Source organism: Tamandua tetradactyla, chromosome 17 (assembly GCF_023851605.1).
Source record: "Tamandua tetradactyla isolate mTamTet1 chromosome 17, mTamTet1.pri, whole genome shotgun sequence".
NCBI classification, from domain to species: domain Eukaryota; kingdom Metazoa; phylum Chordata; class Mammalia; order Pilosa; family Myrmecophagidae; genus Tamandua; species Tamandua tetradactyla.
In genome coordinates, this window is record NC_135343.1 from 60,176,336 (window position 1) to 60,203,267 (window position 26,932).

Genomic DNA, 26,932 nt, shown 5'->3' on the forward strand with positions numbered 1-26,932 from the left:
TAAGAGTCACTCCCAGAGAACCTCTTTTGTTGTTCAGATGGGGCCTCTCTCAGCCAACATGACAGGCAAACTCACTGCCCTCCCCCTCTCTACTTGGGACATGATTCCCAGGGGGTGTAACCCTTCCTGCCAACATGGGACAGAAATCCTAGGATGAGCTGGGACTCAGCCTCAAGGAATTAAGAAAAACTTCTAGACCAAAAGGAGAAAGGGAGAAATGAAACAAAATAAAGTGTCAATGGCTGAGAGATTTCAAACAGTGTCAAGAGGTTATCCTGGAGGTTGTTCTTATGCATTCTATAGATATCATCTTTTTAGTTAAGGTATATTGGAGAGGCTGGAGGGAAGTGCCTGAAAACGTAGAGCTGTGTTCCAGTAACCATGTTTCTTGAAGATGATTTATAATGATATAGCTTTCACAGTGTGACTGTGTGATTGTGAAAACCTTGAGTCTGATGCTCCTTTTATCTACCTTATGGATAGATGAGTAAAACATATGGATTAAAAATAAATAAATAATGGGGGTAACAAATGTTAAATTAAATTGAGTAGATTGAAATGCTAGTGATCAAGGAAAGGGGGTGATAAGGGGTATAGAAAAAAATAGGGGAAACAGACTAAAATATATTGGGCAGATGGAAATACTAGCAATCAATGAGAGGAATGGGTAAGGGGTATGGTATGTATGCGTTTTTCTTTTTATTTCTTTTTCTGAATTGATGCAAATGTTCTAAGAAATAATCATGGTGATGGATATACAACTAGGTGATGATATTGTGAGTTATTGATTATATACCAAGAATGGAATGATTATTTGGTAAGAATGTTTGTGTTTGTATGTTGTTAAGTTTAAAAAAAAATAAAGAAAATAATAAATAATGTCTTTTACCTTTAGAAAGAAAAGGATTCGACTCCCTCCAACTGACAACTAACTCAGAAAAGGCGAGTTTCCTACAGGAACAGAGAGCGTGCACAGCCCGTGGTGCAGCAAAGTCTTGCCTTGGACGTCAAGTACTCCCCCAGCTCTGCAAAGGCATGCATAGGGCAGGCTCCCACCTGACACTCTGCTTCCAAACCCACAAAGTATTTTGCCCTCTGAGAGGGGATGTATCATATTAAATTGTTAAGAACAGAAATTACACTTGGCCTTGGGTAGGGGCAAAAAATGCCTTCTGAATTAGAAAGGATTCCCCATAGGTAAAGCAAAATTCCATTGCAAAAGCTTCTTTACTCTCAAGGGCTCAAGGGCACAATCATTGCTGAAGGTGAGGTGCTTTTGAGTCTCTTCCACTGTGTGTAGGCCACGGGTTAACATCATCTTTGGGTACATTATGACAAAGTTGAAGGAAAACAGAAAACCTTGATTGACCCCACTTTTTTTTTTATTTTAAGGTTTGTTCATTTTATTGATCCTTTCAAAAGAGCCAACTTTCAGTTTTGTTGATTCTCTCTTGTTTTTTTGTTTTGTTTTGTTTTCTATTTCATTTATCCCTGCTGTAATCGTTGTTATTTTCTTCCTTCTGCTCACTCTGGGTTTGATTTGCTCTTCTTTTTCTAGTTCTTCCGGTTTTAAGGTTAGGTTTCTGAAGTGTTTTTTTAGGGGGGACGGGGAGGGAGGAAGGGCTGTGTTCATGGGCTGGGAATCGAACCCCAACCTTTTTCTAGTAGAGAAACTGTAGGTTTGCAGAATAAAGCATGCAGAAAGTACCTCTCCACACACAATTTCCCCTATTTTGAATTGCCTTTTGAGGAAAGAGCATTCTGTCAAGGAAAATCTAATTGTGTTATTGTTTTTCAAAAGAGAAATTGCTTAGCAGCTTCATTTTACATTGTGTTATAATCCCAGGCAAGGCTGTTTTACACCATGGCCCCCCTTAAAAGAGAGGCTGAAATGGGAAGTACATTTCTCAATCCCTTCAGAGATGAACTAGGCCAAACAAGCAAGGGTTTTACTTGGTTATTTCAATTTTCAACTCCCAGGGTCATGGGTGAATCTGTAGACCATGGGGCAGCCGAGGGGACCAGGGAGGACCAAGGACCTAATACCTAAAGCAAGTGAAATGGTGACATGTTTGGCTTGTACATGCTCCACCCCAAGATTTATTTCGGGGCTGAGGGAGCTTGCGGGAGTTCAAGTGGAGCAGAGCCCATCCTGTCACAGCCAGAATACCCCTTCCTTATAGGTGTCAACATCTAAACCTTAGAAACACACTGGAGAAGCATCTCCATGGCCTCCCCTGTTCCCTTCACCCTGATAAGCCCTAACCAGCACCAGCCCGAGAACTTACAGACTGGCAGGGGGATATCAATGCCACACAGGGGAGGAAAGCAGGTGAAAGCAAGCAGTGACCTCAGAAGCAGAAGACAGGTTCAGCATCTGCCCTTATGCCCATGTACTGCAGGGGACAGGTCATGTAACCTCTTCAAACCTTAATTTCCTTCACTGTCAATATGGGGTTAAAAGAAAATCCATCCTGAGGAGGTTACTTGAAGATTAAATGTGCCAGAACCATGCTATAAATGTTAGTGGAATCTGAATATCAAATAACCAGAGCCCAATATTTGGGAAACCATGAGAAAGGGTGAAACCCCGTGGGGCAGAGCCTGGAAGATGGGCACCTCAAGGCGAACTCGGGCAGCGAGCACCCAAAGGCTGGGGGTGCTCATTTTATTTCTCCCACCTTCTTTTTTTTCTATGAAATTTCTTCACATTTTAAAAATTCTTTTAATGAAATCCTGTTTCTTGAAACTTGACATAAGCAAGTAAGTAAACACACCAGTTTCACAGGCTTCACATGTGGAGTTGGATCCACGGCTAAAAACTTCTGGGCTTTTGTGAGTCCATACCTAGGAGAGAGTTGGCAGACAAAGTCTGTCCCCAGATAACACAAAACAATAAAGAATATTCAAGTAAATGGAGCCATGAACCATGTCCATATATTGGGAAGCGCAGGATTGCAAAGATACCAATTTGCCTTAAATTGACCTATAGAGTTAGGGCAGTCCCAAGCAAAATCTCAATATTATTGGAAACTTTTTTTTTAGGTCTCAATATTTTATTCAAGTTTTATTTTAAATGGTGTTAATTATAGCATTTGAAAGGGGTGATCTAATTCCACACAAAATGGAAAACTCTAAAATGTATCTATTAAACTGCTAAAAAGTAGAGTGGTGAGAATGCAAGTCCAGTTTAGATTCCAAGTGTTGTCACCATTACAGTCATAGGGACTCTTCCCAGCTTGCAGGTGGAACTCCTGGAAGCTATTTAGTAGTAGTGCAAGAGCACAACCACAGCATGAGAGGGAATTGAGTCCTGAATTTATTGGCTTTATCACATCCACCCTCTCCACCCCAAAATGGCATGAAAGAAACAGCTACCATGCCCTGCAGACTAGTGCAAAAGAGGTAATGGACTGGGGTGGAAACAGGTCATGAAGATCTACCTTTAAAAGTCGTTGAAGATGAGTCTGCACACACCAGTAAGCAATGAACCTCTCCACAAGTGGAGTTAGGAAACCTAGGTTCAACTCTCAGGGAATCACAATTTCATTCATTTATTCAATAGGAATTTGCAAGGTGCCTACACATTATAACTTCCACTTATAGCCAGTTCTAGATAAAAAGAAACCTAACATCTCTAGAGGGACCGCTAAGTTCCCCTCAACATCTACAGCTTACAGGACTTTTTTTAGAATTAAATTTCTTCTTTACCTCTGAAAGAGTAACAATTTAAAGCTGAATTATCTTTAAATCTGAAGGTCTAGCATGCTATTTAGCAACACTTGCATCCCAGACATACGTTAAAAGGTACCCTAAATTCTGAAGGTAGCTATGCTGCAAAATATTTTAAAATTAAATGATTGTACAGTATTCATTTACGCTTGAAATTCCAGTTCTAGACCAAGCCTGTGGCCACCAGCACTGGCATTCTCGCCGTCCAACAGAGCTGACAGCATCAGTTTGATAACTGGCTTTATGAGTGTGTCCTAAACCTATCAGGCTGGAATTGTTCACTTTAGCCAAGAAGCATGCTTCAGGGTCGATCTGATATTTGGCTGCTATTCCAAAACGAGTGTTCTTATTTCCTGCTGTTCAGGCAAGGCTGATAGCAGTCTCCAACTTCTTGTTCTCCTTATGGTAAATGGAGCCACCAAATTCTGTCCCCTCATTCACATTTGTGTGAAGCTGGAATTCATCAGTCTTGTAGCCAGCTGCAAAATTGCTCTGTGTCACTTGGAACTTTGCAGCCTCAAAATTCATCTGGTAGCCAGGCAGCCAGCCCTCAAACCCAGCAACAAAGCACCCTGGATTGAAGGCCTGGCACTCTCAAAATCCGTGTTGCAGCCCAGGCTGATGTGCTCCCATTTGTACCCTGTCTTGATTTCAGTATTTTCCTTTCCTACTGTTAGGTGATAAGGATGAATCAAAGGTCAGCTCTGGTCCATGTGCCTAGTGTGTTGTTAGTGTTCCATCTCTCTGCAAATGTCAGACCATATTCGGTCCATCTGTACTTGGTTTCCAGATTGCCCATCACTTTGGCTGAGCCTAGAGCTTGTAAATTTCAATCCATTCTCAGATTTAGCTTTCAAATCAAGTTTTATTAAGCCAAATCCATAGCCCTTGGTGAAAACATCCCTGGCAGATGTTCCAAGATCAACACATGTAGGAGGTCAACCATTTTCTGCTCAGAGATGGTAGCAGTGGGCTCAGCAGGCTACAGTGGGGGCTGTGGTGCTAAGGTTATTGGAAATTGACAAGCTTTGTGTGTGTGTGTACAGAAAACAAAATGCCAAGAATAATCAAGATGTATTTGAGTAAGGAAAACAAAGAGAGGACTTGCTTTAGCATATAGAAAGCTATTGTAGATCCATCATAATTAGGAGTGTTACTGGTGCCAAAATAAACAGCAGGAGAGACCATAGAAGCAGAACCTTGGACTCGTGGACGTCTGATTTATAACCAAGGAAGCACAGCAGAGCAGCGAAGAAAAGAGACTTTCCAATAAACAGGTTGGGAAAACATAGTATCTAATGGGGACAAAAATGAAATAGAACACCTACCTCAAGCTTGTACAAGAAACTTTATCAAAAGATACAGCCAAGAAAATGAAAATGCAAGGCAAGGAGAGGGAGAAGATCGCCATGGCACACAGAGCTAGCTCATTTGTAGAGCATAGATAAAAAAAATGCCAACAATCTCACAGAAAGATGTTTAAGAGATCTCAACTAGCACTTCACAAAAGAGAAAACCCAAATGATCAAGAGATACAAGGAAAGGTAAGCAGAAAAATGTCAAGAATATGATGCATTCAAAGCAATGCTGGGGGAGGATTCCAAAAGGTAGAACTTCTTAGGGAAAACCTGTGACATTACCGGGCATGGTAAAGCTGAATAGACGATTCAAGCTGGCACAGAAATTCCACTTCTGGGCACACAGCCTTGTGTAAATCAGGAACTGTACACAAGAATATGAATGTCAGAGTTGTTTAAAATGGCCTCAGAATAAAGATAATTACAGTGTTTAGTTTAGTTTGCTAATGCTGCCAGAATGCAATATACCAGAAATGGGTTGGCTTTTATAAGGGGGTTTATTAAGTTAAAAGTTTACAGTTCTAAGGCCATAAAAATGTCCAAACTAAGGCATCCAGAGACAAAAACTTGAATCAAGAAAGGCCTATGGCCTCTGGAACACCCCTGTCAGCTGTGAAGGCGTGTGAAGTGTCTGCTGGTCTTTTGGCTTCTGGTATCAAACAGCTTCCCCTGGGGGCATTTTCTTTTTGCATCTCCAGATGTATCTGTCTGTGTCGGCTCTGAGCTTTTTCAAAATGGTTTCCCCTTAAGGGACTCCAATAAGCAGATTAAGACCCACCTTGAATGGGTAGAGATACATCTCCATGGAAACCCCCTAATCAAAAGGTCCTATCTTAAGAAATAGGTCTGCCCCCACAAGATTACATTAGGAAAACTAACATGGCTTTTCTGGGGTACATACTGTTTCAAACCTGCACAGTAGTCCTGAGTGGAGAAGTAACCTGTGATAATGGTGGGGTGTGTTGCATGTGTGCTTATAGTCATAGAATGGAATATGAATTCTACACAGCCCTAAAAATGAATATATGGTGGCAAAATTCACAAGCACATTGAAAAGTGTATGCTGTATGACTCTATATATGGTTCAAACAAATTAAAAAAAAACTGGAGAAAACAAAATTATAATGTTTCAAGATTTATACAGAAAACTTAGAGATGAGGTTCCCACAAAAGTTAAACTCATTGGAGAGAAGCCGGAAGTTAGAATTAGAAGAGGAAGGAAGTGGACTTCTGGGGTGGACGATGTTCTATTTATGAGCCAAATGGTGGCCTGGGGGACATCTTGACAATCTCACAGCATTATAGATTTCTGTTTTGTGCACATTTTCTATATACATGCTATAGTTCACAATTTAAGAGTTGTACATTTCATTTAAAATTTTTTTTCCCAAATAAACTCTCCAGACAGGTTATAATAATGTTGATTAGGTAATAGGCTAATAGAGTTTCAAGGTGATAGAATTTGTATATAGTGATAATGATTCGGTTATAGACTGATTGAGTTTTGAAGTGATGGAGTTGGACTTTCTGGAAAGTAGGTGATTGGATTTGTTTCCCCTGTGAGCTTGGAGCTATGGGATGAGGAGGTGAGACAATGGAAGGGGCGTAGCTTCCTCTGCTTTGGAGTATAAGTCTGAGCATCCAGGAAGATGGGATTCTTCTACAAGAGTTCAGTGTAAAACTTCTGCCCGGCACCAGGGCTCCTTACTTTCTCTGGCGATTCCAACCAGGCCCCACTTGGACTTGGGCTCTCTGTGGGGCCCTCAGGACTTCTACTTACACAACTCCAAAGACCTGTAGACTTGAGGTGAGGGTTCCATGTGTGTGTGGACATTTATTTCAGTAAACTAGTACATTGGTGGTGACTCCAGGTAAGGGGCGAATGTGATTCTCCTTCGCGCTGATGTTTAGGGACATTTGGAGTATTAGTTGTGAGGGAAGATGTCTGAGGTGCTGAGACAAAGAGCCTGGGAGGAAAATACAGCTGAGGCTGGAGGGACCCCATGAATTTGGGATTCCTAGGGGACCCGAATACGCAGAGGTGAGGTGTCCGGAGATGCCAGGACCTTTCTTCCCTCATACGTTTGGCAAGTATTTATTAAGCATCCACTTTATGCCAAGCACAATTTGCTATGATGCGGTAACAGCAATGAATTAGAAAGCCCTTCTCCTGATGTGCTTCAAATTTGGAAAGGTAGAAAATAGACCATATTTCAAAGTTAAATAGTACGTTATATCCTTACTACTTAAGAGTGGGACTCTTGGGCCAGCAGCCAGGGCATCACTTGGGAATTCTTTACAAATACAGCATCTCAGACCCACGGAATATGAGTTTGCAGTTTAGCAATATCCCAGGTGATTCCTGCACAAGAAGGGCTGTGTTAAGTGACAGTAAGTACCACAGAGAAAAGTAAAGCAGAGAAGGGGCATGGGGGTCCAAGGGGTTGGAGACGGTATTTGGAAACTCTGAGAAGGGGACATTCCAACAAAGGTGAAACAGGGGTAGGAGTCCTGGTGGGGATAAATAGGTGAAGAGCTTTCCAGGTTTAGGAGAGAACTGCATAGGCTCTAAAACCAGAGTGTGGCCTGGGAAGTCAGTGTGTTCGGAAGGAAAGAGTGAGGGAAAGTCAGTGTGTTCGGAAGGAAAGAGTGAGGGAAAAAAGGTTGCAAGGGAGAAATCATGACCTGAGGACAGAGGGAAGACCACTAGTGTCTGTAGGATTGGGGGAGATTTAGGCTTTCTTCTAAATGAGGGAGGAAACCTCTGATGGGTTTTGAGCAGAGGGATGATACTATCTGGGACTATGTTCTTTTTCTGTTAAAAGGATTATTTGAGCTGTTGTTTGGAAATAGCCTCAGAGAAAAGAGTTAAGAGACCAATGGTTTCTCATTGGTCATCTGGCTGCAGAGGCATTTTGAAAGTAGAGCTGGTGGGATTTCTGGTGGCCTTGCCTGTGAGGTGTGAGAAGAGGAGAGTCAGATGTCTGTAGGAAGAGTGAATTCCCCAAATTTCCCAGAAGAGAGAGGACAGGGCCTTCCCAGTTCTGGGAATGTTCCCAGGACATTATTTGCAAATTTGGCTTGCTACTCTTTATTATATTCATGTTTGTCTTAACATAGAGCAACCCAGCTGAGAAAACAAAGTCAGGGCAGGCGATGGGACAGATAGGCAGGGAACTGTAGGAGATTTCTGGAAAGGAGGGCGGGAATTAGGGTTGGGGTGCAAGAGTGCCTGACTCAAGGTGTTACGGGACAAAGTCATGGATTCTTTTGCCCAATGTGGTTAATAACCAATTCCTGAGATACCGGGTTTCAAAGAGAGAAAGAGTTTATTACTAGGCATGGAGAAAGGGAGCAGATAGCCTAGTGGCCCAAAATCTGCCTCCCCAAACTGCCGTAATTCTGATGATTTTATTAGAGAAAAAGATGGGCAAGATTGAGGATAATGAGCCCAGTGGCCACAGAAAACGTACTTAGAGGTGAACTAATTATTGAGCATGCGCAGATTGGTTGCATGCTTAGTCACAGACCATATGTGAGAAAATAGAGGAATGAGGTATAGGTGATTTGCAGGTTAAAGTCTGAGTTACTGCACAGGTCAGGCCGGCCCACTTTGGTTAGAGCCAATCTCAGTTATCAGGATAACTTTGGACTTGGAGTGGGTTAGTTCTGGGCTGACTCAAGACCCCTCAATAATAAATATTAGGGGCTGTCATTAGTGATTACAAGACTCTCAAGTTGAAAAGCTCGATAACTGGGCACAATTGAAGGTTAGACACAAGATTTTTTACAATCACAGGGGGCAGAAGATAAGGGCCATACAATCACTATCAGAGAGCAAGGCAGCTGGATTACAATTTAGAGGTTTCAGGAATTTCCTCTGTCAACACACCAGCAAGCAAAAAGGAATATCTATATAATGATTCAGTAATCAAAATCATCCCTTAAATCCTGATTTCTCAGTTACAAGTTTTCACGGCCGGGTGGACACCGCTTTCAGAGAGGGGCTGAAAAATATAGGGGGCACCGGGACTTTTAAAAGATCCCTCTGCCTGCTTCCCGGAGAAAGTCAAATTGCATGAAGGAAGACCACAAAGAAGCCCATGGGCAGTGCAGGGGAGGGCAGCTGACAGCAGCCAGGATGGAGGGGGTGGGTAAATTCCACGGGTGATGCACACATTTTTGTGTGTATCTGAGCCTGGTTTAGGCAGGGCCTTCAGAGCAGGGGGAGAAAGAAGCAGGAAGTCACTGTCCATCCCCCCCATTTTCCCCGGGTCCTGCCCTTTCCCCCTCTCAGGGCAACACCCAGGGTCCTCCCAGCTCTCAGCCATCTCCTTGTTAGCACTGGCCTTCCTGCTTTGCCTTCTCTGAGCTTTGTTGTCTGTTTGGCTTTCACACCAGCCTGTGAACTCCCACAGGGCAGAGACTATTCTGTTTAGTTCGTCAAATGGGCCTAAAGCCAAGCACAGTACCTGGCCCAGAGGCTGTGCTCAGCCAACAGTTGCTGTGAGCTGGGCAGGCCATATCTGTGCAGGAGCCAGTGTGAGCCACACACCACAGGGAAACTGAGGCACAGAGAGGATAAGGCAACACGTGAGTAAGGGACTACTGGCCTGACTCCAAATCCACCTCTGCCCAGAGTCGTGGCCCCAAAGCACTCAGACCAGGAGAGGACATTCAAACCCACCCTGCCTTCACCGCCCCCCCCAGGGGGTGTCCTCCCAGGTGAGAGGTGCCCTGGCTTGGCTCACTGGCACCTTTCTCTCCACCATCCTTGTCAAAAATACACATTTTCAGCATTGGTGATTTTAGTTTAGTTTAGTTGCTCAATGTTCCCTTCTTGTTTTCTTATTTTTATTACACAAGAGGGCACATAAAAAGCCCTCTTAGGCTGGGCTTTTAGCATCAATCCGTCCTAGTAAATCTCATCCCTGTCTCCATTTTCACTCTAGTCCGGAGACCTCTCCAAGCTTCTGTTTCACCCATCCAAATCCAGAATTAATTGTAACCCTCCCTGCCACCCCGCCAAAACCTGAACTCCTCCTCTGGCCCTGCAGTCTTCTCTCCTGTGCTGTCCTTATCCGATGGGGTGGGTCCCCTCACAGCAGGCCGGCCAGATCTCCTAAGAGCCCGGCCTGGGCCTGCAAGCCCTAGCAGCAGCCCTGAGCCCACCGGCCTGCAAAACCGTCCCCTGCTGCTTTGCTAGCCAGCCCCAGCAACTAGAAACAGCCAAAATTTGCAGGTTGGGTTGAAATAAAAATCATGACCCAAAGCCAATCTCACCCACCAAGTGGATGCACTACTCAGTGACAGAGAAAATGACTAGAGCGTGTTGTTTGGGAAGAAAACCCGAATGGCAAGCCGGAATGTAGAATCTGACCTCGCACTTGTGGGTTAGCGTGCAGATAAAATCCTGCAGCAACAGACCCAAGACTGTCAGCCCCGTCGGCACTTCTAGAGGGTGTTTATTGCTGCTACAATTGGTTTCTTATTTTCAGTACAGAGTACTCCATACCAATACCTCACCTGCCCATCAGTCTGAACTTGGGAATGCTATTCATCTTAGCTGTCTCTTTGATTTAATGAAAAAAAAAAACCGAATAAAGACCAATTCACTAAGTAAAATGGAGGCAGGTTCTCAGAATAGACCACCGTAGCAGCACTTAATAGCCGCCAGTCACTGGCCACTCGCTGTTGACCTATCACTGTTCCAAGCCCTTCATTTGCTATCGTTTTTTTTTTAATCCTCCGAGGACCTACAAAGGTGGTTCCACTACTGGAGAAGAAAGGTGGCCTGAGACATGGAGAGTGTCATGTAGACAACCCGGGTTCAAATCCCGACTCCTCCACTTCCTGGCTGGGTGACCTAAAGACTTTAACTCTGTGATAGTTTCCTCATTTGTGGAAAAGGAATAATGATAGTTCCAGATTTTAACACAATAAATTGCACCATATGGGCCAGTTCCTTTAAGTTCTTGCTCCGTTCTTTCATGCCAGCCTAGGACAATATTTGATGATCCGATTTTATAGAACTTCTGAATGACTTTAGTTTAATTTACTTCCTTGATGTTATCTTTTTGTTTTCTTAAAATGACTTGGTTTTCTTATTTTTATTAAACAAGTAATAGTACTTAGGTGAAAAATCAGTAAGTACAGTTAAGTGATAAGGCTTAAAATTATTCCATAATCTTCAAACCTAAAAAGAATCAGTAATAAATTATATGTGTGTGTGCGTTGTATATGCATGTTACATTTATTATATATTTATAGATCCTCAAATCTCAGTGTTAAAAGACTCATTTTCTTCATTATATTTTAGGATTCTCAATCTATGTCAAAAACATGCATTTTCAACATCTATTCATAGTATGTAAACATAAAATCTTTGCTAGAAATTTGAGAGCCTGCTCTTTTTTTACCTTAGGACAAAGGATACATTCATTGCAAACTAATACATTTAATTTAAAATGTTTCTTTATCTTCCCCAGCAGAGAACCATTCACGGAAATAATGGAAAATTCTAAACCATATGACTCTTTTCAACATGAGCTTGAGGATTGTATTAGAAAACAGAAAGCCTGAGGATTACGACCAAAGATTTGCTTTAGGAAGGTGACAGAAGTCTCTCTGTACAGAGAAAGAGGCCACACCGGGTCCCACATGCTAATGCTGGAGCAGAGACTCTCCTTCAGAAGGTTCCACAAGCTTCCCAGTTCCTATAAAAGGCTGAAAACAGTGGAAAGCCAGTTTCCTCCCTGGTCCAGAATTCCAACATCCAGACAAAGACAAGGATCTCTAAGCCACTGTCAGAGGAAACAGGATGATTTCTTCGAATACCCTTGGCTTCCAAGCCCAATTGTGCAAGGAAAAAACTCTGGGCCCTACATAGCATAACCCAGAGAAGATTCCAGTCGCCTCTCCTGGGAGAACCACATGGACCATAAACACAGTTGCCAAAGGAAGAGTCACAGGCAGGAGGAGGGAAGATACCCGGAGGAAAAGGTGCAGACGAGAAAGCAACACGTGAGCAGAGATGCCCACAGAGAGAACAAGAGCAGCGAGAGGAAAAAGGCAAAGGTGGATTCTGCCAGGGCCGAGAAGCTTAAATGCAGAAGGGGCAACCAAATGGTGACACCACAAAAGGGAAAAGACAGGCCCATAGAAAGAGAGAAACTGGCAAGGAAAGCACACAGGAGAGGGACTTGTGGGATGAAGCTAGTCTTGGCAGTGCTTACTGACACATTGGGGTTTGGGGCCGTAATATTAAATTTTCAATCAGTTGGAAGCTTGGATTCAATGACTTTGAGGCAGTTCAATGACCACCCTCTTTTGGAAGAAAATAAAGTTGTGTCACCACCTCATACTTTGTCCAAACATAAAAGCTAGATGTCTTAAAGATGTAAATGTAAAAGCTAAAGTATAAAAGTATTAGAGGAAAATAGTTTTTTTTGTGTGTGTGTGTGGTTATATATGCATATGTATATATATATACACAACATACATTTCCCATTTTAACCACTATCAAGTATATAACACAGTGGTATTGATTATATTCACCATGTTGTGATACCCTCATCACCATCCATTACCAAAACTTTTCTATCACCTCAAATAGAAACTCTGTACCCATTAAACATTAACTCACCATTCCCTAACCCCAACTCTCCTCCAGGTAAACTATATTCTAATTTCTGTCTCTATGAATTTGCATATTCTGATTATTTCATTTCAGTGTGGTCCCTCAATATTAGTCCTTTTCTGTCTGATTTCACTCATCATGTTGTGAGGCACACCGAAAGAGAGACCACACAATTCAAAACTGCAAGCCAATTTGGAGTCTTTATTAGCCGGCTGGCGACTGTCTCAGAAACTTCCAAGAAGGAAGATTCAGAGAGCAGCCCCAGAGGTTTTCAAGGTGTGCTTATAAAGGCTAAAATCATGTTGTGGTCTTGCAGCTGCTAGCAAGCAAGCGTAATCATAGAAGCAAGAAAATGCCGTTAGCTGTTGCCAAAACACATCCCATTCCCTCGGTTCCCTAACCTTGGTTATTGTTTAACTCTTGGGGACATTCCGCCCCAATGTTGTGGGGACTTTCCCTGCTTGGTCCTGATTGATTGCTCCTGGCCCTCCACAAACATGAATCTTCAAGACTCACCCATGTTGTAGCATGTGTTAGAACATCATTCCTTTTCATGGCCGAATAATATTCCACAGTACATATATACCACATTTTGTTTATCTATTAATCCATGGATGGATTTCAGATTTCTCCCACATTTTGACTACTGTAAATAATGCCACTAAGAACATCATTGTGTAAATATCTGTTATAGCCCTTGCTTTCAATTCTTTTGAATATACACAAATACGATTGCCACATCACCTGGTAATTCCATGTTTAACTTTCTCAGGAAATGCCAAACTGTTTTTCCACAGCAGCTGTACCATTTTACATTCCCACCAATAACGTATCACATCCATGCTAAATCTAGTGGCTATGAAATGATATCTCATGGTTTTGATTTGCATTTCCCTGATGATGAATGAATGATGTCGAGAAACTTTTCATGGGCTTATTGGTCATTTGTATATCCTTGTAGAAATGTCCTTTGCCACATGATGGAAAAGTCAAAACCAAGGATTGCCAGCAGACAGCCCCTGAATGTCACAGTCTTCAGAAAAATCATCGCCTCATCGATGCCTTGATTTTGGACTTCTCCTAGTCCAAAGCCTTGAGCCAATCAATTCCTGTTTAAGCCAATGAGAATTGCTTGTATTAGTAGCTAGGAAACTACAACACTCAAGATGAAGAAGTTCCCTTCTATTTCCAGGTTTCTGTGTGGTTTTTTTTCCTTTGGTTTCTGAGTGTTTTTATCAATAAATCATACAGGATTTTGTCAAATACCTTTTCTGTATCAATTGAGAGGATCATGTAGTTTTTGCCTTCATTCTAATAATGTGGTGTATCACATTGATTTTCTTATATTTAACCACACTTGTCTTCTTGGGATAGCTCCACTTGGTCATGTTTTATAGTCCTTTTAATGTGCTGTTGGATTCAGTTTGCTAATATTTTTGGTAGGATTTTTGCATTTATATTCATAAGGGATATTAGTCTATAATTTTCTTTTCTTGTGATATCTTTATCTAGCTTTGGTATTAGGGTGATGCTGCTTTCATAAGATGAGTTAGGAAGTGTTCACTCCTTTTCAATTTTTTGAAAGAGTTTTAGTAAGATTTGATGTTAATTCTTCCTGGAATGTTTGGTAAAATTCACCAGTAAAGCCATGTAGCCTTGGGATTTTCTTTGTTGGGAGGTTTTTGATTACTTAGTTAATCTCTTTATTTGTTTTGGGCCCATTGAGACCTATTTCTTGAGTCAGTTTAGGTAATTGACATGTTTCTAGGAATTTTTCCATTTCATATAAGCTATTTAGTTTATTTATGTTCTGTTGTCCATAGTATCTTCTTATAGTCATTTTTATTTTTGTAAGGTCAGAAGTAATGCCTCTCTCTTTCATTTCTGATTTTAGTTATTTTCATTCTCTCTCTTTTTCTTTGTCAATTTGCTGAAAGGTTTTTTTCATTTTATTGATTTTTTTTCAAAGAACCAGTCTCTGGTTTATTGATTCTCTCTATCCTTTTTCTATTTTCTATATCATTTATCGCCACTCTAATCTTTATTATTCCTTTCCTTCTGTTCAAATTGGGTTTAGTTTGCTCCTCTTTTTCTAATTCCTCCAGGTGTGATGTTAGATTACTGACTTGAGATTCTCCTTCCTTTTTTGGGGGGTGGGGGAAGGAGGGTGAGGTGCATGGTCCGAGAATTGAACCCGGTCCCCTGAACGAAAGGCAAGCATTCTACCACCGAACCACCCGCGCACCCAGTCTTCCTTTTCAATGTAAGCATTTATAACTATAAATTTTCTTTTCAGCATGCCTTTTTTGCATCCCATATGTATGTTTTATTTTCATTTTCATTCATCTCAAGATATTTCCATTCTTCCAATCTCTGCCTTTTGACTGTAAAGTTCAATCCATTTACATGTAAAATAACTACTGATAATGCAGGATTTTCTTTCTCCCATTTTGCTATTTGGTTTGTGCAAGTCTTCTACATTTTTTTTTTTGTCCCTCTATTCTATTACTCCCTACTTTTGTACTTTTGATCTTTTGTAGTGAATCGTGTAGAATCACTTCTCATTTCTTCTGTATACATATTTTAGATATTTTCTTAGCGGTTACCATGGGGCTGAAATTTAACATCCCTAAATCTATGATGATCTATGTTTGATTTGATACCAACTTAACTTCAATAGCATACATGTACTATGTTCCCAAAGCCCTTCATCCCCTTCCTTTATGTCATTCATCACAGATTACAAATTTATACATGTGTTTCTTCATAGATTTATCATTACTTTTTATGCATTTGCACTTTAGATCACATAAGAAGTAAAATGTGGAGTTACAAACTAAAAATACAGTAGTACTTGCATTTGTATTTACCTTTTCCTTCACCAGAGATATTTATTTCTTCATGCTGTGTCAATTTACTATCTGGCGTCCTTTCCTTTCTGTCTGAAGAACTCTCTTTAGCATTGCTTGCAGTGTCAGTCTAATAATTATGAACTCCTTCAGCTTTATTTATCTAGGAATTAATGTGTTACTCTCACCTCCATTTTTGAAACAGTTTCATTAGATACACAATTTTTTGTTGGTGCTTTTTTTCAGCATTTTAAATATGTAATATCATTCCATTGCCTTCTTTCCTCCATGCTTTTCCATGATAAACTGGCACTGGGTCTTACTGAGGCTTCTTTGTACATGACATGCTGTTTTTCTCTTGAGGGTTTCAGGAATCTCCCTTTGTCTTTAGTATGTGACTGTTTCATTCACTTAGAGTGGCTCTCTTGAGTTTATCCTATTTGCAATTTGTTGAGTTTCTTGGATGTATATATTAATGTGTTTTTTTCTGTTTGGAAAATTCTCAGCCATCGTTTCTTTGAATATTCTTTCTACATCTTTCTCTCTTTCTTGCCTTCTGGGACTTCCATAATGTGCATATTTGTATGCTTGTGGTGTCCCACAGGTTTCTCAGGTTCTGTATTATTCAAGATTCTCCAGGGAAACAGAACCAACAGTTGATATATTGTGTGATTAATATACTGTTTTCCTGATTTCTTTTATTTCTTTGTATATGTTCTTCTTTAACTCTGTTTAAGTCTGTAAGCTGCCAGATGCAATATACCAAAAATGGAATGGCTTTTAAAAAGGCAATTTATTAAGTTGCAAGTTTATAATTCTAACTAAGGCCATGAAAATGTCCAAATTAAGGAAAGGCTATAAAAATGTCCAAACTAAGGCATTCGGGGAAAGATACAGGAGGCCGATGACTTTGGGTGGTTCTCTCTCAGCTGGGAGGGCACATGGCAACATCTGTTAGCTTTCTCTCCTCATTTCATAAGGCTTCCCCAGAGACATTTTCCTTCTGCATCTCCAAAGGTCTTTGGCTGTATGGGCTCTGTTGGCACTGAGTTTTTCCAAAATGGTTCCTTCTTAAAGGGCTTGGGTAAGCAACCCCACCTTGAATGGAAAGAGACACATCTCCATGGAAACCATCTAATCAAATTTTACAACCCACAAATGGGTAGGTCACATTTCCATGGAAACAATCAAAAAGATCCTATCTAGCAATACTGAATGAGAATTAAAGCACATTTAATTATTATGAAGTATATAATAGCTTCAAACCAGCACAAGCTCTTTAGGCATATTTAAGAAAACTTTTTAAAAGTTTGTCTGGTCTGTCCGTAGTTTTTGCTTCCTCATTAATGGTTTCTGATGTAATATTTTTTCCTTTCAATGGGCCTTCATTTCCTGTTTTTTTGTCTCCATATACCTTGGAATTTTTGTTGCACACTGGGCATTTTAATATATGAATGCATTTTCTCTGTAACATAGTGACTGAAGTATGTGTTTCTTAAGCTTATGCACAGCTAGTGATATTATAGACATTTCCATGAATACCTTGTGGTAATAAAAGAAAAAGAGGAAGAACATGAAGAAAAAAGACAAAAATGAAAGAACAACACTTTTCCTAGTCTTTGTACAGATCGTCTCTGTGCAAGTGCTTTTCTACAGAGCTTGACCAGCCTTACAATGAGCCTAACAAAGAGCCCACAGGAAAAGTGGAGGATACTCTCTTGTCTTTTTTATAAATTCCCCCATTCACATAGAAATTCCAAATGCCCTTCCTTACTCAGGAAATTTTCCGTTTATTCTCCCATTGGGGTATTCTTTTGTGTTAAAGCCTGTAATTCCTTGCACCAGGCAGCTGAAGTTTGAAAGTTTTGTCATTTTAGCTATCCTGTGAGCTGCTTCTACTTCCTGAGAAAGTTTTGAGATCAGCCAGACACTGATGAGCAACCTGATTCAATTCTTCAGGCTGCACCAAACATATTGGTACATCCATGCATTTGCCCCAGTGTATGCATGGGGGTTACTCTGCTCCCTTTGGAACTGAAACCAGACACGTACACTGCGAGCTCTGATTGGCACTGAGGCAGGGGTGGGGATGAAGAGAAGCCTGCAAAAGTGCCAGCAGGTTTTCCTACATTTTCTAAGTTACTTTTCTCTTGATTAGGAACTCTCCCAGTTGGTACAACCCTGTATTAGTCAGGGTTCTCTAGGGAAACAGAACCAACAGGAGATATCCATAATCATGAGATTTATAAAAGTGTCTCACACAACCATGGAAATGGAAGAGTCCAAAATCTGCAGGGCAGGCTGTGAAGCTGGCAGCTCCGATGCAGGTCTGGACAAACTCCACAGGAGAGGCTCGCTGGCTGGAGAAGCAGCCAAAAGTCTCTCTTCTCACTTAAAAAGTATTCAACTAATTAGATTATCTTATTGTGGGAGTCTTGCCTTAGTTGATCACAGATGTAATCAGCCACAGATACAGTTAACTGGCATGATTTAATACACCAGCTTTTCATTTTATCAATCAGCCACGAAATGTCCTTGAAGCAAAGGTCAGGCCCAGACCATCACTTGGTGAAGTTGACACCAAAACCTAACCATCACAAACCCTTTAACTGTTTTCTCCATCTGTGAGAAAGATGGTCATGCCAGTTTTGGCTTGTTCAAAAATTCTGTGGGGAAGGGCGTATGGATGGTTCAATGGTAGAATGCTCGCCTTGCATGAGGGAGACCCGGGTTTGATTCCTGGACCATGCAACCAAAAAAAATCCTGTGGGGAAATGGAACTGGGAGTGTCTCACTCTGCCACCTTAGTGGTATCACTCTCCAGCAACTGTTTTTAATTTTGGAGCATGGAGGGCCATCCTAAATGAGACACAGTAGCCAGTGGCCATAAAAGAAGAAAAATAATGGTGGTAGTTGCAGAAATATTTAGAATTTTTATTAAACAGAAAATTTTTATTGTAAATGTTCGTAAAACAGAAATGAAGAGATAGCATTGTATATATGCCTAGAACAGCTCCAGAAAGCTAAACAATACACTGACAACTGTGGGTGCCAGGGGCAAAACCTGAGCTCTTGGGGGAACAGAAGTGGGAGGAAGCTAACTTTTCAAAAAGTACACTTCATTATATTTTGAATTTTGTGTTTTCCTGTATAAGTAACTTTTCTAAAGGCGAACAACAGATTGGAAAAAATTATTTGCAACACACTATATTAATATCCCTGTACCAGCTGTCAAATGATTGCCACTCGGGCCAGTTCTGCCCTTCTTTGCCCTACTTTGTGGAGGTGGGCCCTATAACCTGTCAGCTGGCTCGATGCCAGTCTCTGCCAATAGAGGGTGCTGGAGGTACACTGCAAGGTGGAAGCGAGAGGAAGGAAAAGTTCCTCTTTCCAGGTTTGTGTGCATGTGGGGTGGGGCCAGCAGCTCTCCCCTCAGTGGCCCTCACAACTAGCTGCAGCCCATCCTGTGCTCTCCAACCAGTTTCTTCGTCACCCTTGGGCTGCAGGTACCTGGGACAATCACAAACTCTCTGCATAAGTCTGAGGTTGAGCCATGAGATTAGTTTGGTACTAATCCTATCAACAAGAACAAAATTCATTTGGGGGGATAACATTTTGCATACTTGGAGTTCAGATGTAAAAGGTTTTTTTAGCTTTCTGGCTGCACAAAATCAGGCAGCAGCTGGATTTGGTCTGCAGGCCACAGTTTGCTGGCACCGGTTCTAAGGGATGCAGAAATTGCAACTGCAAGATCCCTGGGGCTGAGAAAGGCAGAAGGAAGGAAATGAGAAACGTGGGGCTGAGTTTCAGACTCAGATTCAGACTGCTACATCACGTCAACGTGAATTTATATTTGTCTAACCTGCAAGACTCTATGTTCCCTCCGGGTAGGCCTCCTGCCTGTTAATCAATAGAAGCACAGGACCTGGCTCAAAGCATGTGTCCAATAAACATGTGCAGCGCTGCGGGCATAGAACCCAGGGCACATACCGAGTACGTGCAGAGCCTGATTCTGTTCTCTGAACAGCAGGAGGTAGGTGTGATTCACGCAAGAACTTTGAGTCCCAAAGGGGAAGACACTTGCCCAAGTTAGGACTCTAGAAAGTGTCAGCTCAGGTTCACACTGTTGCCTTGTTGACAGGTCCAGCACCACAAAGTACAGGCACTCAGCCAAGGAGGTGAAAGGAGGCTGGAGTCTTGTCTGCCTCTGCTTGCCAGGTTTGATAGCAGGGATAGAGCTTAGTTTGCCAAGAGGAAGCAGTGATTTCCTTCTCAGATATATATTCTATTGGCTGCGGATCCCAGTAAAGACTGAATCTTTAACTGATGTTCCGTATAAACCTCAAATCCCCTTCCATGCTCTTCATTTCCTTCTTCCATCCCTTGAGTATGTGCAGAGAGAAGGAGAAGTCCAAGCAGAATAGAAAAGCTTGTCTAAAGGGTATTTGAAACACAGAGATTCATGCTGAAATAATCATGCTAATTTAGATGTAAAAATATTTGATGTCCTCTGTGCAATCCCATCAAATTGAAATCAGCTTTTCTACTAGATCGAAATTGTTGCATCTCTACCCAATACAAATCATTTACAACTCCTTAATTGTTCATACGTAATGTTGATTGACATTTATGGGATCTGGGAATATAATAAATCAAATATTCCCTTAAATATGGGTCACCAAATGACAGCCTGGGGGCTGAATCTGGCCTTCTGCTTGCTTTTCTTTTTCTTTTTCTTTTTTTTTTACATGGGCAGGCACTGGGAACTGAACTCAGATCTCCAGCGTGGCAGGTGAGAAGTCTGCCGCTTAGCCACCGTGGCCCTACTGCTTGTTTTTTTTAATTAAAGTTTTCTTGGAATACAGCCACACCCAGGCTTTTACACCACAGTTGAATAGATGCACCAGAGACTGTATGGCCGGCAAAGCCTAAAAATTCTGGTCGTTTGCAGAAAAAGTTTGCCGACCCCTATCCTAGAGTATTAAAGAATCTTTGACCAGGCCTGTTAGAAGTTGAACGCCCCAGCCTGATGTAAAACAGCCAGGCAGACAGCCTCTTGTCTTATTTCCATGATCTGTATAAAACCTTCATAACAAGAAAGGTCTGAGATTGTACGGAACAGAAAAGTGGACTTTCATTTCTTTATGTAATTTGGAAAATAGTGGTTACTCCTCTCTCTTTTTTTTTTTTTTAGTTTTTTTTCAACATTTAAAAAAAATACTAAAATGAGAAAATTAATTTGAGGAAAAAAAACAAGGTCAAGATGAATGTGTGCCCTTGGGGAGGTGGCAGAGATGAAGAGTCTATGAAACCTGCCTTCGTGCTGCGGATGGGCCAATCCATCCTCGGAGAGGAGCAAAGCAACAAGTCTTCATCCCCAACCCTGACCCCAGCTTGGAAATAACCTTTCTCTATTGCTGAGGACATGATTTTGCTTCTTTTGCACCTACTCTGATTTCTCTGAGTAGGAGGGATTCTGCTTTCAGTCCTTATATTGGTAAGAGTTGAAACATTAACCCTGTACTTGAAAATAAGTAAAAAAAAAAAAAAAACCCATTACTTATTCAAGATATATTTGTTTCAATTTGGGTTCCCTTCTCTGGCGGTTAGTTTGGTATTTGCAGCTTTTCCCCAAGGAGACTATAAAAAGCCATCTAAACTGATTGATTTGGTTTAGAATGAAGTTAGGGTGAGATTTCCAAGTGGAAAACAAACCACACTGAATTAATAAGCTTTTATTTTTCCATGGTTGTCAAAGAGGTTGATTTAAAATCAGCTCGTGTTCTAGAAATTTTCATATTGCAATATCTTTTTTTTTTTTTTTTTTTTTTTTTTTAAGGAAAGACAGATAGAAGGAAGGAAGGATAGAAGGAAGGAAGGAAGGAAGAAAGGGAAACATCTTTAAACATTTTCTTGTTTTATTGTATTTTGTTTTTCCGTTTTTTGTTACATGGGCTGGGGCCGGGAATCGAACCGAGGTCCTCCGGCATAGCAGGCAAGCACTTTGCCCGCTGAGCCACCGCGGCCCTATATTGCAATATCTTAATACTTACACGCGTCCTTTTTGTCCATCCCTTCCTTGGACGGCTCATTGATCAGTGCCCCTGTGTGCCGGGACCCCGTCACCACTCCCCACTGCAGCGGGCCACATGGTGCTGACCTCACCAGGCTCAGACCCAACACCCTTTTTCCATAACATCTATTCCTAATGACACTTTCACTGCCCTGTAATGGAGTTCACAGATAGTACACCCTACCTACACTGGCAATCCCCAAACAAATCCAGGTAGATCCCAAACTGTAATATAGAAGTGGGGAATGCCTGTAATAACCTGACAGGTATTTTAACCTGACAGGTATTTTAACCTGCCAGTGCTCAGGTCCCCCTGCAGAAGCTGGGAGAATGAGGCGCTGAAACACTTGCCCTGACTGGTGCGGAGCCACAATCAGCTGAAGATAAGCCAGAAGTGAAGATGACTCGTAGCAACGACCAGGAATTTAAAAGAGAAGACTCAGGTGGTCGCCAGGCTAAAAACTGCAGAACTCAGAGCATGTAAAACCTAATAAGGAAAAATACTTTACGTTGACAGATAAAAGTTTGGTTCCAGGCTCAGATACTTGATTATGAGCAGGTATTCACCTGCACCAGGCTCAGAAAGTTGATTATGGGCAGGTATTCACCTGCACGGCTGCCCAGAGGGACACCTGCACATCATGGGAAAAGTCTATGGTGTGCATCTGGCTTCTCTGGACACCAAATGCCCATCACCCTCCCCACTGGTGTGACTGCCAAAATGTCCTCAAACGTATTTCCAAAACGTACCCCCTACTCTAAGAAGGTGATTCTCCGCCTGAGACCTGCTAAAATCATGCCTTCAAGTCCAGTTGTGACTAGAGATTATAAAACATACCCCAGATTTCATCTTGCCCTGAAGAGAACCCAGCAGGCGGAGCTGGCTGGCCCCCGACTCCCCACTCACCAAGTGAAAGACCCAAGACATGGCACTCTTTCTTGTTTTTTAAATTTTTATTAATACAACTAACCAACACGGACATTCTTAACATATGAACATTCCATACTTGGTGTGCAGTCAATGGCTCACAATCATCACACAGTTGTATTTCATTACCATGATCATTTCTCAGAACATTTACATCCCTCCAGAAAAAGAAATAAAAAGAAAAAACTCATACATACCATACCCCTTACCCCTCGCTCTCATTGACCACCAGTATTTCCCTCTAACCAATTTATTGTAACATTTGTTCCCTCTATTATTTATTTATTTTTAATCCATGTGTTTTACTTATCTGTCCATATCGTAGATAAAAGAAGTGTCAGATACAAGGTTTTCACAATCACACAGTCACATCGCAAAAGCTATATTATTATTCAACCATCTTTAGGAAACATGGCTACTGGGACACAGCTCTGCATTTTCAGACACTTTCCTCTAGCCATTCTGTAAAAAGGGGATATCTATATAATGCGTAAGAGTAACCTCCAGGACAACCTCTCGACTCTATTCCAAATCTCTCAGCCACTGACACTTTATTTTGTCTCATTTCCCTCTTCCCCCTTTCAGTCGAGAAGATGTTCTCAATCCCTTGATGCTGAGTCCTAGCTCATTCTCGGATTTCTGTCCCATGTTGCCAGGGAGGTCCACACCCCTGGGAGTCATGTCCCACGTAGACAGGGGGAGGGCGGTGAGTTTGCTTGCTGTGTTAAGCCAGCACTCTTTCTACTGCATCTGTGCTGTCGGTACTGGTTGTGTGTCCACTGATTCATTACCTTCCTCTTGGCCACATGACTAGACTCCATGTCCCCTTGCAGTTCAGGTGGGGTCCAGGTGACTGCAACGTGGACGGCGGAATGTGGACAGAGCAAGGTGGCCCCTTATGGACCCAGGCCCCCTGCAACTGCCCATTCTGCTGAAGCCTCGAGCTGTGTCTTGGGGAGCCACAGGACAGAAGGAAGCTGGTCCGCACAGAGCTGAAAGGAGCAAACCCCTCTACCTCCCGGCACAACTATATTCGAGAGTCACAAAATAAGGTGGCAGGTCTGTATTGTGTTAAGAAGCTGAGATTTGGGGTTTACTTGTCAAAAGGGCAAGCTCTTTTCTTAACTAAAGCATCTGTGATTCTGGGTAGCACCCTTCAAAAGACTAAGTAACTTTTATCATTCAGTGAGAAAGTTACTCTCTTGGCAATACACCGGCACCCGTGAGGTGTTGGATAGAAAGAGGCAAGAGGTATTTGCTAGATGACAGATATTTTTTTCACCTTCTACATCCCACGCCCCACGCTCAGGTCCTGGAGATGATCCTCCTGCACCTAGAGGGGAGCACAGTGGAGTAGGGGAGCGGGGAACCCCATGCACCCAATGGAACCTCAAGGTCAAATGTGAAGGACTAGAATTCTGAGCCAGGGACAGGGGAGTTTCGCTGGAAGCCCCGCAGTCAGTGAGGACCCAACACCTGCTGGAGAGGGGGAGAAGACAGGGCTAAGGGGTGTCCCCGGGTCCCCCACCCGACCTGCCTGAGGCCATCCCACCATCCTGACACTTGTCGGACCCTGTTATCTACCAAAAGAGTAATAACTCCCAGTTTCACTTGCATCACTGTGCTCTTTCCTATGTGCTTTCTCCCTGTTTCCCTCTGCTGTCCATTCCCCATCCTTCCGGGGGCTGCAAAGAGCAGTCCTCCCAACGGGGGCCTTTGCTGAGCAGAACCCCAAGACAGTCTCAGAAGAGAGGCTGGTCTCCTGTCACAGCCTAGACTGGAGTTAGGGGACGGGGACGGGCATGCTGAAGGGGCAGAGCCTTTGAGAGGCAGGCAGGAGACCCAGCACACATCACACGTGCGCACGCACATGCACACACACTACCTGCTGGGATGCAGAGTGGAGTCCGGCCTCAGGAAAATGACTGCGTGGAAGAGGAGGGGGCCGCGCCCCAGGCAGGAGGCCCCCATCCTCGGGCACATTTCTGGGTCTCACAAGTGACTCCTGAATGAGAGTTGCCTCCCCTAGAGATACTCGGGGCCTAGACATAGGTCAGTGGCCCCAGGATGATCCAAGGAGGGGGTGGAGACCTGTCCCCCTTCCCAGAGGTCAGGGCTGGCTTCCTGGAGGTGGTGCCACTCTGGGAGGGCAAGGGGCCCAGTGGGGACTGGGGTGGGTTTTGTTGGAGAGAAGGGAGTCAGAATTAAATTTACAAAACGCATGTAAATTACCAAAGAGTCATGCCCATTCTATCTGTTTGATTTTGATGCCCTCCTTTCTAAACAACCTCCTCCTAATTGTGTATGTTAGTTGGAATATTGGCTTTTAGAATGTCTTTTGAGAGCTTCTGATCTCTCTAGAGAATGGGAGGCACACTAGGTCTCAACACCATCAGTATTGGAACCACCAACACTCTCTCCCATACCTCCTACCTGTTCCTCCTCTCCCCGCTGACCCAAACCAGATGAATCTGAAACACTGCTGGGTGTAGGATGGCCCACAAGAGCACCAGAGGGGCACTCCCAGATGTATTGGGCTTTAAGGGGAAGCTATGTAATGCACACAGAGCCTAAAGACATGCAGTGAGTGGGCAAGAGGTCAGAGCTGTCCTACTGGAACACACCATGGGGTCGGGCTCCAGGGGCTCAGGGGCATGCAGCTCCTGCCCACCACCATCATGGACTGGACCCTGCCCTGCGCCCAGCATCCTATGACCATAGGATCAGCATTTCCTGTTTATAATTGAGAAAACAGAGCTCAGAGTAAATGTCCCACAGTTACCCAGTTAAGGAGTGGCAGAGCTAGAGTACACACCCAGCCCCTGCTCTTTCCCCTACAGCAGACTGCCTCTCTCACTGGCACTGCCTGCTGAGAAGAACGTGGCGTAGAGAAGGACTGGGGTCAGAGGACTCAGCATGAGAGCTGGTGGATGGCATGCAGCCTCAACCAATGTGTCAATGTGCCTTGCAATATGCTGGTGCCCATCAAGACCTTCAGCTCCTCTAGGGTCGGGACTGCCTCTCATCTTGGCATCCCAGGGTAGAGCCCAGGGCTTGGAACCTTCTCAATAAATGCTTATTGAATGAATGGCATGAGGACAGTAAAACTTTATGGATACACCAGAGCTTGCAGAGGGTGAAGTAAAGCTGGAAAGGTGGTCCAGCTTGGACTACTTAGGGTCACTAGTACCTCTGCCTCGCTACCTAGAGAGACAACAATGGCTACAGAACTAAAAGCATTCAGGGGCCAAAGCAGTTGGATAGTTAATTTTGGGCAAAACTCTCACTAGAGACAAATTTCCCTTATGAAGATAGATGCAAAATTCCTCAACCAATCCTAGCAAACTGTTCTAGTTTGCTAGCTGCTGGAATGCAACACACTAGAGATGGATTGGCTTTTAATAGAAGCAGATTTATTTCGTTAGTTGTTCAGAGGAAAGGCAGCTAACTTTCAACTGAGGTTCTTTCTTACGAGGGAAGACACAGGGTGATCTCTGTTGGCCTTCTCTCCAGGCCTCTGGGTTCCAATAACTTTCCCCAGGGTGATTTCTTTCTGCATCTTCAAAGGCCTGGGCTGGGCTGTGAGTGCTGAGACGAGGTATGCTGAGCTGCTTGGGCTGTGCTACGTTGTGCTCTCTCATTTAAGCACCAGCCAATTAAGTCAAACATCATTCATTGCAACAGGCCCGCCTCCTAGCAGACTGCAGATTAATCAGCAACAGATAAGGTTCATGTACCATTGGCTCATGTCCACAGCAACAGAACTAGGTGTCTTCACCTGGCCAAGTTGACAACTGAATCTAACTACCACACAAACTGAATCCAACAGCATATTAAAAGTATGATACACCATTACCAAGTGGAATTTATCTCAGGAAGGCAAGGGTGGTTCAACATAAGAAAATCAAACAATGTAATATACCACATTAACACAACAAAGGAGAAAATCTTTCTGACTATCTCAATCGTCAAAGACAAAGCAGTTGACAAAATCCAACACCCTTTCATGATGAAGACAATTCAGAAAGCAGGAACAGAAGAGAACTTCCTCAACAAGATAAAGGGCATATATGAAAAACCCACAGCTAACATCATACTCAAAGGTGAAAGTCTGAAAGCTTTCCCCATGAGATCAGACCAAGACAAGGATCCCTGCTTTCATTACTGTTATTCAACATTGTACTGTAAGTTCTAACCAGAGCAATGAGGCAAGAAAGAGTAGACAAACATCCAAATTGGAAAAGAAGTAAAGTTTTCTTTAATTAAAGATCACATTATCCTTTATGTAGATCCCATAAAATCCACCAAGAAATATATTAAAAATTCAGCAAAGTTGCAGAGTAACAAGATCAA

At 42.6% G+C, this 26,932-nt stretch overlaps 1 pseudogene; it reads right to left on the reverse strand.

Annotated features, from left to right (window-relative positions):
- Positions 1-3,875: 3,875 nt before the first annotated feature.
- Positions 3,876-25,287, reverse strand: LOC143661169 (non-selective voltage-gated ion channel VDAC1-like; annotated as a pseudogene).
- Between the last annotated feature and the right edge of the window lie 1,645 nt (positions 25,288-26,932).